The following is an 11,348-nucleotide window of genomic DNA, read 5'->3' as shown; positions in this document are numbered from 1 at the left end:
CCTAAAGATACAAATATAGGGATCAGAAGTGGCACATGCACCCCAATGTTTATAGCAGCAATGTCCACAATAGCCAAACTATGGAAAGAGCCTAGATGTCCATCAATAACACACACACATACACACACACGCACACACGCACATACTATGCAGCCATTAAAAAAACAAAAACTGTAATCTTGACATTTGCAAAGACATGGATGGAACTAGAGGGTATTACGTTAAGTGAAATAAGTCAGTCAGAGAAAGACAATTATCTTGTCTTGCTCTCTCTGATATGAGGAATTTGAGAAACAGAACAGGATCATAGGGGAAGGGAGGGAAAAATGAAACAAGATGAAACCAGAGAGGGAGACAAACCATAAAAGACTCTCAATCTCAGGAAACAGACTGGATTGCTGGAGGGGAGGGGAATGGGAGGGATGGTGAGGCTGGGTGATGGACATGGGAGAGAGTATGTGGTATGAGGGGTGCTGTGAATTGTGTAAGACTGATGAATCACAGATCTGTAACCCTGAAACAAATAATACATTGCATGCTAATTAAAAAAAAAAAGGTATTATTTGCTTTCTTTGATCCTATCAATGAAAAAATGTAAGCAGTTTTGGGTGATTAGTTTAAGTGTGTTTTTGGTATGGTTTTACTGTCAGCTCAGGTGGCATAGCAGAAATAGTTTTTTTTGATTCTTAAGGTACGTTTATGTGTAAATGCACATTTTTGTGTGTGCTCTACTTAAAATTTAGTATAGATTTTGTCATTGATTTTTGAAAAATGGTCTACAGGAATTTCTATTTAAAAAGCTAAACCACATATGTAATGGAAATTGTTGCAGAGCCTCTACTATATTCCTCATTATATCATCCTTTGAATTAAAATTGAGTTTATAGCACTAGGTCAATACCTCCCTACTAGTAATTAGAATTGTTTGGGCAAAAGGTCAAAGTTCTAGACTCCAGATGATATCATCCATAAAAATTATGTTTTCAATTTTTTATGTGTTACTAGAAATATGAGAATCAAATTTTATAACGAGATTTCCTTTTTTTTTAATAGAAAATAACCTGCTAAACAATATCTTCCCTGAGACCTTTTTTGTTCATTGTCATGTTTTATATTTTCTAAGCTACAATATTCAGGAATGAACAAAAGTAATGTATTTCTCCTTTGAGTCTGGAAGGCAGATCATATGGCTATTGCTAGAGCACAATCACAGGGTAGTAAAGGCCTGAACTAATTGTTAATACCAAAAGTTTCAGCACTTCAACTTTACTTTACTTATTGTGAACCAATGCTTTTGCATTAAGGCCCATATGATACTATGCTAGTGCCATCTTTTACAGTACTTTCAAGAGTATAAAGTTTGTGACTCGTGGATGGATATTTCCATGTTACAAAAATTTCCAGTGCTCAACTTTATGTTCTCTCCCTTTTGATCCAACCACCTCTAAACCTATTACATGCATATTCCCCCATTATACTTGCATTAGTGAGCAAGATCCTTCAGCTCCTTTAATGTGTAGTCTCTATTCCCCTTTAACAAGTCAGTCCATCCCTCCACTGTGATACTGGGATTCACATATGGTTTTCCTCTGGTTGCCAGGGTAGGAGGTAGCAGTAAAAGCTAAGGACAAGCATTGCCTTATGACACTTCTGCAGGATTGCAAATCAAGGGAGGTCAATATCTTTTAAGATACTGATTTTAAGTGAGCCATTTTTGTTGGCACAGTGGGGTTCAGGAGAATCTGGGTTTCTAAAAATCTTAACTGTTTCTATCCAGTAGCATACATCCCAACTCATACAATCTCATTCCTTACTTATCTTCACCCTGACTTTGGTGTAAAAGAATACAACCTTACTTAAAGTTCCAACACTCTTATAATTACCCTGAGCCTTGTCTATCCTGTCTGATCATTAATTGTAGGAAATCAGTTTCTTTAAATGCTGCCAAGGAAACAATCTCTCATATTTTGCTTGAATTGTTGATTAATTACACTGTGCCTCTCATTATTTCTCTTCATTGAACCAATAACATTAAGTAACTGCCACTTAATTCCACAATTCTAACAGTCACTACTTCTTGATACTTGTCTAGTAACATCTGTATTGTGCAAGACTGTATTTTTTCTTTTTCCCCAAAAAGTATCCCAACCAAACTCCTCACAGCTAAACATTTCAACAATGTCACTGCTACAGCATTCTAGTAGCTAGTGATACTTCACCTTTTGCCAGTAATAGGGTCTTTATTGCTTGCTGACTTATTGCTAGCCAACTGACAAATGAACCATATCTTAAATCTCATTTTTGAGTGTTTCTAGAACAACTTCTGGTGTCAGCTCTCTTAGATTCATTTTGTTGAGACAATGAAGCAGGTTCTGTGCAAAGAGGTTTATTGGTGTAAGCTCTTGAATAACACACTTGTGAGAAAGTGAGGAACAGTAGAAGTTGATATACAACATGTCAACTGAGGTCTCAAGTGATCCATTTTGGGAATTGTCCAAAACTGAGGCAAGAGAACGAGGTTTTTTTAAATTTCTACATCAACCAGGCTTTTCAGTGAGCCTTCTCTGAGGGAAACTGTTTCCTATAGTGGTGGGGGTATTGGCCACACCTATGAGCCATCAGCAGGTGATAATCCCAATACCTGGAGGGTGAATGAGTTTCCCTATAGAGGAGATGTGAACAAGGAGGAAAGAGAATGTCTTAGTCCATTCAGATTGGTATAACACAATACCAGAGACTGATAGCTTATAAAAAACAGAACATTACCTCTCACAGTTGTGGAGGCTGGAAGTCTGAGATCAGGGTATCACCTTTGTTGGGTATGTGCCCTCCCATGTCACAGATTCTCCATATCCTCCGATAGTGGCAAAGCCTTGGGAGTTCTGAGTGATCTTTTTCATAATAGAAGTAATCTCACTGATGAGGATTGAGCATCCCCCAATGACCCCATCTTCTATACCAGCATGGCAAAGGAAACAACAGAGCAAAAACATAAGTTACAGAATGGGAGAAAATATTTTTTAAACCATTTATCTGGTAGGCAGTAAATCTCCAAAATATGTAAGAAACTCCTAGAACTCAATAGTAAAAAATAAATAATCTAAATAAAAAATGGGCAAAGAATTTGAATAGACATTTCTCAAACAATATATACAAATACCCAGTAGGTATATGGAAAAGACACTTGTCATTAATACAGGAAATGCAAAACAAATCAACAATGAGGTATTATCTCACAGCTATCAGAATGCCATTTATTTAAAAAAAAAAAAAACATTTTGTGTCAACCATACTCAGAAATAAAAACAACCCACAAATGTTGACAGGAATGTAGAGAAACTTAAACACGTGCACATTATTGGTGGGAAAACAAAATGGTGTAGCCAGAGTGAAAACAGTACAGAGGTTCCTCAAAAGTTTTTAAATAAAATTATCATATGATTCACCAATCCCAGTTTCAGATACTAATTCAAAACAACTGAAATCAGGATCTTGAAGAGATATTAGCATTCTTATGTTCACTGCAGTATTATTCACAGCAGTCAAGATATGGCAACAGCATACATTTCCATTGGTAGATGAACAGATAAAAAAAGTGTGATATATACATATGATGAAATACTTTTTAGCATTTGGAAGGAACAAATTCTATAGTAAGCAATGACATAGATGAACTCTAAGGACATTACTCCAAGTGAAATAAGCCAGCTACATAAAGATAAATACATCAAGATTTTACTTACACAAGGCATCTAAATCATCAAATTCATAGAATCAAAGAGTAGAATGGCGGTTGCCAAGGTTTGGAGGGAGAGGGTAATAGGCCATTTCTAATGGAAGGCCATGATAGTTTAGTTAAGCAAAATGAATAAGCTCTACAAATAGGCTGTATAATGTTGTACCTATATTCAACAAAAATGTATACTTAGAAATAATAGACTAGATTTCATGTGTTATCACAATAAATATAGAAAAAAAATTAACTAATATAGATTGAAAAGGGCTTCCAGAACAAATGCTCCCTCCCTTCCAATTAAAAAAAAAAAAAGACAGTATTCATATTTGACACTTGTGCAATGGATTCCTTTGGTTGAATAAAAAAAAAGGAAGGGTTTGGTGTAATTCCTGATGAGGTTTGTTACCTTTCATGCCATAGTTTGTGAAGTGTAATTGTTGATTGCCCTTTCAATTGTCATAGTCAGGCAGAAAAAAAAAAAAAAAAAAAAAAAAAAAAGAATAAATTAAAATACAAACAAACTAGGTTAAGCAAAAAAAAAAAAAAAAGAAAAGAAAAGAAGTATATATATATATATATATTTTTTTTTTTTTAAACAAAAATTGGGGGGACACCTGGATGACTCCCTCAGTTAAGCAACCAACTCTTGATTTCTGCTCAAGTCATGATCTCAGGGATATGTGATAGAGCCCTATGTCAGGCTCTGCACTCAGGGTGGAGCCTGCCTGAGATTTTCTCTCTTCCTCTTCCTTGGTCCCCACCCCTGTTTGTGCTCTTTCTCTCTCAAACAAAACAAAACAATACCCTAAATTTGTAAAACCTCTTATTTATATAGAGTTCTAAATTTAAAAAAATATTACTTTGCTTAATCCTTTTAACAACAATGTAAGGCAGACAAGCTAAACTGTATTAGCCCCATTTTGCAGGCAAGAATGGAAACATTATTCCCATATTTAGTAAAAGACAGACATCATTTTAAAATAATTTGATTTCAGAATGCTTTAGTAAAAATGTTGAATTTATTAAATTGATATGTGGTTCCTATGAATTCTCAATTTTCCTAATGAAACTTCCACAGTGTTCACATATTAAAATATTGGTAAAAATTGAAACCTGCTTTTTATTTTAATATTAAGCATCAAAGTCACAGTTAACATTTTAAAATTAACATTTTAAAAATGTGTGGTAAATGGGAATGGATTACCAAAGAAATTTTTCCTGTCAATGTCCTATCTTCTCATGTCTAGATTCATTTTTGATTAATTTATGTACAGAGTATGTTAGACATATTATAGTGTGTTAGATTATAAGATAAGGAGATGATAAACATTTAAATCATTTGTATTTGAAACAATAAATATTCAAATTAACATCTTCTGGCTCCTCCAGCAACTGATAAAGTTAGCTGTTATAAATGTTTTATCTTAACCATGGCACCAGGAAGAATATTAAAACTTATTTAATGACATCGTCTGATGAGAGTAAACTTGAACAACACTGCATTATATGAAAAACAGCACATTTGTTTTGAGGGCACTTTTTATTGCATTTTCTTACAGTGCATTTCTTTTCACTTTCTTTTAGCAGTTAGCAAGAGCAAAGAAAAACAAAATGTTCTATATTACCTACACATACAGTGGCACCCCTCCCAAAAGACTTGCCTTTGGAATAAAATTCCGATGAGGTCATTGGAACTCATTTTTTTGAAAATGGAAAACATGAAAAATTATATATGTCTAGGATTACATTTTTTCAATTAGCAATAATCGCACCTCGGATAAACCTCATTGGCTACGATACTGCCACTGCGCAAAGCTAGGATTACATTTTTTAAAGAGAGATCATTTACTTACCTGTTATCTTTTAGCTTAATTAAAGAAATTACACAGTTTTCACAAAGAGACATATTTCAAATACAGGCCATGGGAGACATCTAATGGGTCCAATATAGGTAAAAATTCTAATAAAATTTACTTCTTAAATTAATTTTTAGGGGTACCTAGGTGACTCAGTTGGTTGAGCAACTGCCTTCAGCTCAGGTCATGAACCTGGACTTCCAGGAATCCAGCCCCACATTAGGCTCCTTCTCGGTGGGTGTTTGCTTCTCCCACTGCCCTTCCACCTCTCATGCTCTCCCTCTCTCATTCTCTCTCTCTCTCTTATTCTCTCTCTCAAATAAATAAAATCTTTAAAAAATTAAGTTTTATTGATAGTTTGTGATCTAAGGGAATCCACTCACTTGCTTAAGTAAATAAAAATGTATATATATTTGCCATTAAACAAACAACTTCAATTTCTTCTCTTGTTTCAGAGAAACATTTTAACATTTTGGGTCCCCTCCCCCCCAGGAAATTCTTCACTGTGCTAAAATCTAAAGTGTAAGTATAGGGGATAGTATAATAAGGCTCTTGAATACTGGAGCACATCAAATCAGATTCTAACTGGTAATCTGGAAACACAGGTGGTTCCATACTCTAGAGACTTGGAGGAACCAAATCTGGGGCAAGGCAAACAAACTCACAAACTCAAACAGATGCATTTCATTGCAACCATACTTAAATAAGAATCCTCGAGAGTGTGAAAAATGACTAAAATAGATAACCCAACTTTTCTATTTTATGGGATCCAAACCAAGTCTCCCCTCTCATGTCCTCTAACAATTCATGGAGGTGTTTGGGTGCAAGCTGGGAAACAAAGAAGCAGGGGATAGAGTGAAAAAGAAATCTTGAAGTACCAAGTCATCTTTAATTTGAGAAATAGACCAATTTTTGTGGTGCACATTTTGACGTAAAAATCACTCTTTCTAATTCCACAAAACAAATTCTTATGCTTCCCATGGACTTCTACTTGTTCATTCACTCTCTCTAGATAATCTGAGAAAAATTTATTATCCTCAGTTAATGCAGGTGAGAAATTTTGGAGTGACTTACCTGAGTGATCCTGACTTAGGGTCTTTTTGACAGGTTTCTGTCAAAATATCAGCCAAGGCTACAGTTAACTGAATCCTGACTGGACCAAGAGATTTGCTTCTAAGGTGACTTACTCACATGGATGAATAATTGATGATGACTCTTGGTGGGAGGTCTTAGTTTCTCCCAAATAAACTCCTTGATTATCTGTGTAACCTGGCACTGTCTTTCCCAAAATGAGCAATAAGAGCAAGAACCAGGCAGAGCTATACTGTTTATAATCTAGCTTTCAAAATCACATTGCTTCACCTTTCCCAGATTATGATCATTAAAAGAGAGTCATTAAATCTGAGCATATTCAAGGGAAGGGAAAGAAAACGTCATCTTTTAAAGAGTGGAATATCAAAGGATTTGTGAATAAATTTTAAAACCAGCACATTCACTGATTCAGCACTGGGTCTGTCCATTTATGCATTCAACAAACATTAACAAACCATTCCATACCTTCAGGTGATGGGATGAATTTTCTAAAAATAATAGTACAACATTGATACTTCCCTCCTGGTTTAATAAGGAAATGAGAGTTTGCAATGAGGATTAACAGTATTGCCCTTCAATTTGTCTCCCAAAAGTAAGATAATCTTACCCAGCAGAAATCCAATTCAACAATTCATTTGTATTCATTATGTCCTGACATTGAAATACAAAAATTAACAGTTTCTTATGCTCCAGTTTTGATCAAGAGATGACCAAACAAGGTATAAGGACATATATTTGTTAATGGGAATTATAAGAAAAGTCCTTTATTGGCTTCTATCCAAACTTCATGTTAATCTTATACTTACATAATCTTCCTCATTTTATAGTAAGTCCTGGAGTCAGATTCTAAAATATTAAATAATCATAATCACCCATAATCATAAGAATTTATTAATCTAAAAAAAAAATTACCCATTTGAAATCCAACCAAAGTTGGATTCCAAAGTTTATGTTCTTTTCACTTCTCAGTGGACATAAGTTGAAAAACAAAAAAAGTTGGAACACCTTCAGCTAATAAATTATTTAGCCAAATATTTATTTTAAAACATTGTTTCTTACTTACTGAAAGAACTTTTGAGGGTGCCTGGGTGGCTCAGTAATTTAAAGCTTCTACTTTCGGCTCAGGTCATGATCCCAGGGTTCTGGGATCAAGTCCCGCATCCCGCATCTCTGCTCAGTGGGGAGCCTGTTTCCTCCTCTCTCTCTCTCTCTCTCTGCCTGCCTCTCTGCCTACTTGTGATCTCTATCTATCAAATAAATAAATAAAATCTTAAAAAAAAAAGAACTTTTGAAACCAAATCTTGCCCTCTCCTTTGAAGCATTTTTCTAAAATGCTGTTATCCAAAACTTATAAAATGCACACTAATTAACTCTTACCATCCTAAGTATCAATAGATTTTAATACCTGATGAAATTTATCTGCAACTTATCTCTGAGTAAAGACAGACAGAGAGATCAAAAATAAAGTGAAGCAGTAAAACATTAACAGAGATTAAGTGAGGACTGTCTTAAGTAGTGAATTGTCCTGAATTCTGTTTAATCATCTCTGATCAAATTTAAAAAATCATGGTGGCCCATTATCTCTCTAGTTCTTAGATGATTCTTTTTTTAAGGTTTTTATTTATTTATTTGTTTGTTTGTTTGTTTGTTTGTTTATTTTTGTCAGAGAGAGAGAGAGAGAGCGCACACAAGCAGGGGGACCTGCAGACAGAGGGAGAAGCAGGCTTCCTACTGAGCAAGGAGCCTGATGCGGGGTTTTGCGGGGTTTTATTCCAGGACCCCAGGATAATGACCTGAGTCAAAGGCAGACACCCAATTGACTAAGCCACCCATGCATCCCTTAGATGACGTCTTCTTTTTTTTTTTTTTTTAACTTGAAGATGTTTCTATGGAGATGGGCCAGTTTATCATGGCAAAAGCAGAATTCTAAAAATTTTGTATAACTGATTAAATCTTTCTATTTAGAAGATGTCTAAATCTTTAAAATATATCCATTTTATTCTATCTTATAATATCCATTCAGTGTTATTTGTGGGAATGCAATGTCATGTATGTATATCTAAAATGTTTGTAACCAGATTACTCCAAATACATCAAGAAAAAAAATGGAGTCTCCAACTGTTTGTATAATTCTTCTTCTTTTCTTTCTTTTTTTTTTCTTTCTTTTTTTTAAGATTTTATTTATTTGACAAAGATAGATATAGCAAGATAGGGAACAAAAACAGGGGGACTGGGAGAAGGAAAAAGTAGGCTTCCTACCAAGCAGGGAGCCTGATGTAGGGCTTGATCCCATGACCATGGGATCATGACCCGAGCCAAAGGCAGATACTTAATGGCTGAACCACCCAGGTGCCTGAAGTTTGTATAATTCTAAGAGAGTATGAATTTGTAGTTTTCCAGAAAATGTAAGCATTTAGGAACATATATGAACACATATGAACATGTAATTCATGTTAAAACAAGTGCCTAAAATTTTAAGAAGTAATAAAATTAGTAACAACTATTCATTGTATTTTAATTTTAAATTCCTCAACTTAGAACATTTATCACTTTTATTTATCAAAACAATGAATGACAATATATTTCTCTGTACAGACAATTGGAAGATAATTTTTTTCTTTATAGATATGAAATCTTTTGTTATTTATTGTTATAGTTAGCATAATAAAGACAATTATTATTTATATTTTAATACCTAAGTGAGATGGATTAGGCATGACAATAATTGCCAATTGAACAATAACTGCAAAACACAGTTTTTATTCTCTCTTAGGGAAATGATCTACTCTAATTTTTGTAACTCATTTCATAGAACAAAGAATATACAGCATTCTGATAGTTTACTGACCTTTGTTTTTTCTCCGGAAATCTAAAATATCAGCCAAATAGCCATTAAAAGTAAACATGTTGAGGTAACCAATGGAAGCAAGCTTCTCTTTATCTAACCAATCATTTATTCATTCATTATTCACATGTGCCAGGTCATGTAGGAATATTTTTGGTAAGTGTAACATACAGGTGCTGAGTGTTTGGGGGTATAAAATCTAGGAAAACCCACATCTCAAAAATTTAAGTAATTTATTAAATATTTACACTGAAGCAGATTTTTTTTTCCTGAAGGAGTTCTGATAAAAATTATAAGTATAAAAACCACTATCAACAGAAGAGAAAAACAGAGGTTACTTTAAAAAAATAAAAGAAAATATATCAACTTTAATTTTTAACCCTGTCATTTTAAAAAATACACAAGTGTAGGCTACATTGAGATAAACATACCAGCTCCTACAGCAATTTTTAAATAAGTTACAGTTTCAATTAGCTTTAAAATTTCTGGGTCGAAAGACTCTGTGATTATAAGGTAGTGTAAAATATTTTATCTATCTGGGGTGCCTGCATGGCTCAGTGGGTTAAAGCCTCTGCCTGCGGCTTGGTCATGATCCCAAGGTTGTGGGATCAAGCCCCGCATTGGGCTCTCTGCTCAGCAGGGAGCCTGCTTCCCCCTCTCTCTCTGTCTGCCTCTCTGCCTACTTGTGATCTCTCTCTCTCTCTGTCAAATAGATAATAAAATCTTTAAAAAAAGTTTAAAAAAATATTTTATCTATCCTTATAACTTAATCTTTGGTCTTCTTAACTGAGTATATATCCTCACTTTGTGAAACTGAAATTAGGCAGAAGGAAATGTATTAGAAGTAAAATGAGGGACAGGGAGGATAATGTATCACACAAATGACAAAAAGACAAGAACTCAAATTTAGAAACACATAAGATTCAAGGCAGCTACAGGGTTTAGAAGGAATAACTGTATTAATGGCTCCGTGGCCACCAGTACACCATCCAGATACTGTCACAATTTTTTTTTATAATTTCTTTTATTTTTGTGTGTATGTTCCAAAATTCAGTGTTTATGCATCACACCCAGTGCTCCATGCAATATGTGCCCTCCTTAATACCTACCATCAAGCTCACTCAACCATCCAACCCGCCCCCAAAAAAAACCCTCAGTTTGTTCCTCAGAGTGCACAATCTCTCATGGTTTGTCTCCCCCTCTGATTTCCCCCAACTCACTTCTCTCCATCTCCCGATGTTCTCCATGTTATTCCTTATGCTCCACAAGTAAATGAAACCATATGATAACTGACTCTCTCTGTTGTCTTATTTCACTCAAAATCTCCTCCAGTCTTGTCCATGTTGATACAAAAGTTGGGTATTCATCTTTTCTGATGGAGGCGTAATACTCCGTTGCATATATGGACCATTATCTTCTTTATCCATTCATCCATTGAAGGGCCTATGGTTCTTTCCAGTTTGGCGACTGTGGCCATTGCTGCTATACCCACTAGTGCAATTGCAGAGTCATAGGGTAGCTCTATTTTTAATTTCTTAAGGAATTTCCACACTGTTTTCCGAAGTGGCTGCACCAACAGTGTAAGAGGGTTCCTCTTTCTCCACATCCTCTCCAACACTTGTTGTTTACTGTCTTCTTGATTTTGGCCATTCTAACTAGTGTAAGGTGGTATCTCAATATGGTTTTTATTTGAACCTCCCTGATGGCTAATGATGATGAAGATTTTTTCATGTGTCTGCTAGCCATCTGTATGTCTTCTTTGGAGAAGTGTCTGTTCATGTCTTCTTCCCACTTTTTGATGTGATTATTATGTTTTGTG

At 34.8% G+C, this 11,348-nt stretch overlaps 1 pseudogene; it reads right to left on the bottom strand.

Moving 5' to 3' along the window:
- Positions 1-5,434: 5,434 nt before the first annotated feature.
- On the bottom strand, positions 5,435-5,553 carry LOC116585347 (annotated as a pseudogene).
- Between the last annotated feature and the right edge of the window lie 5,795 nt (positions 5,554-11,348).

This window comes from Mustela erminea, chromosome 2 (assembly GCF_009829155.1).
Source record: "Mustela erminea isolate mMusErm1 chromosome 2, mMusErm1.Pri, whole genome shotgun sequence".
Lineage (NCBI taxonomy): Eukaryota > Metazoa > Chordata > Mammalia > Carnivora > Mustelidae > Mustela > Mustela erminea.
Note: the sequence above shows the minus strand (reverse complement) of the source record. Positions and strands in the feature narration are given on the sequence as shown.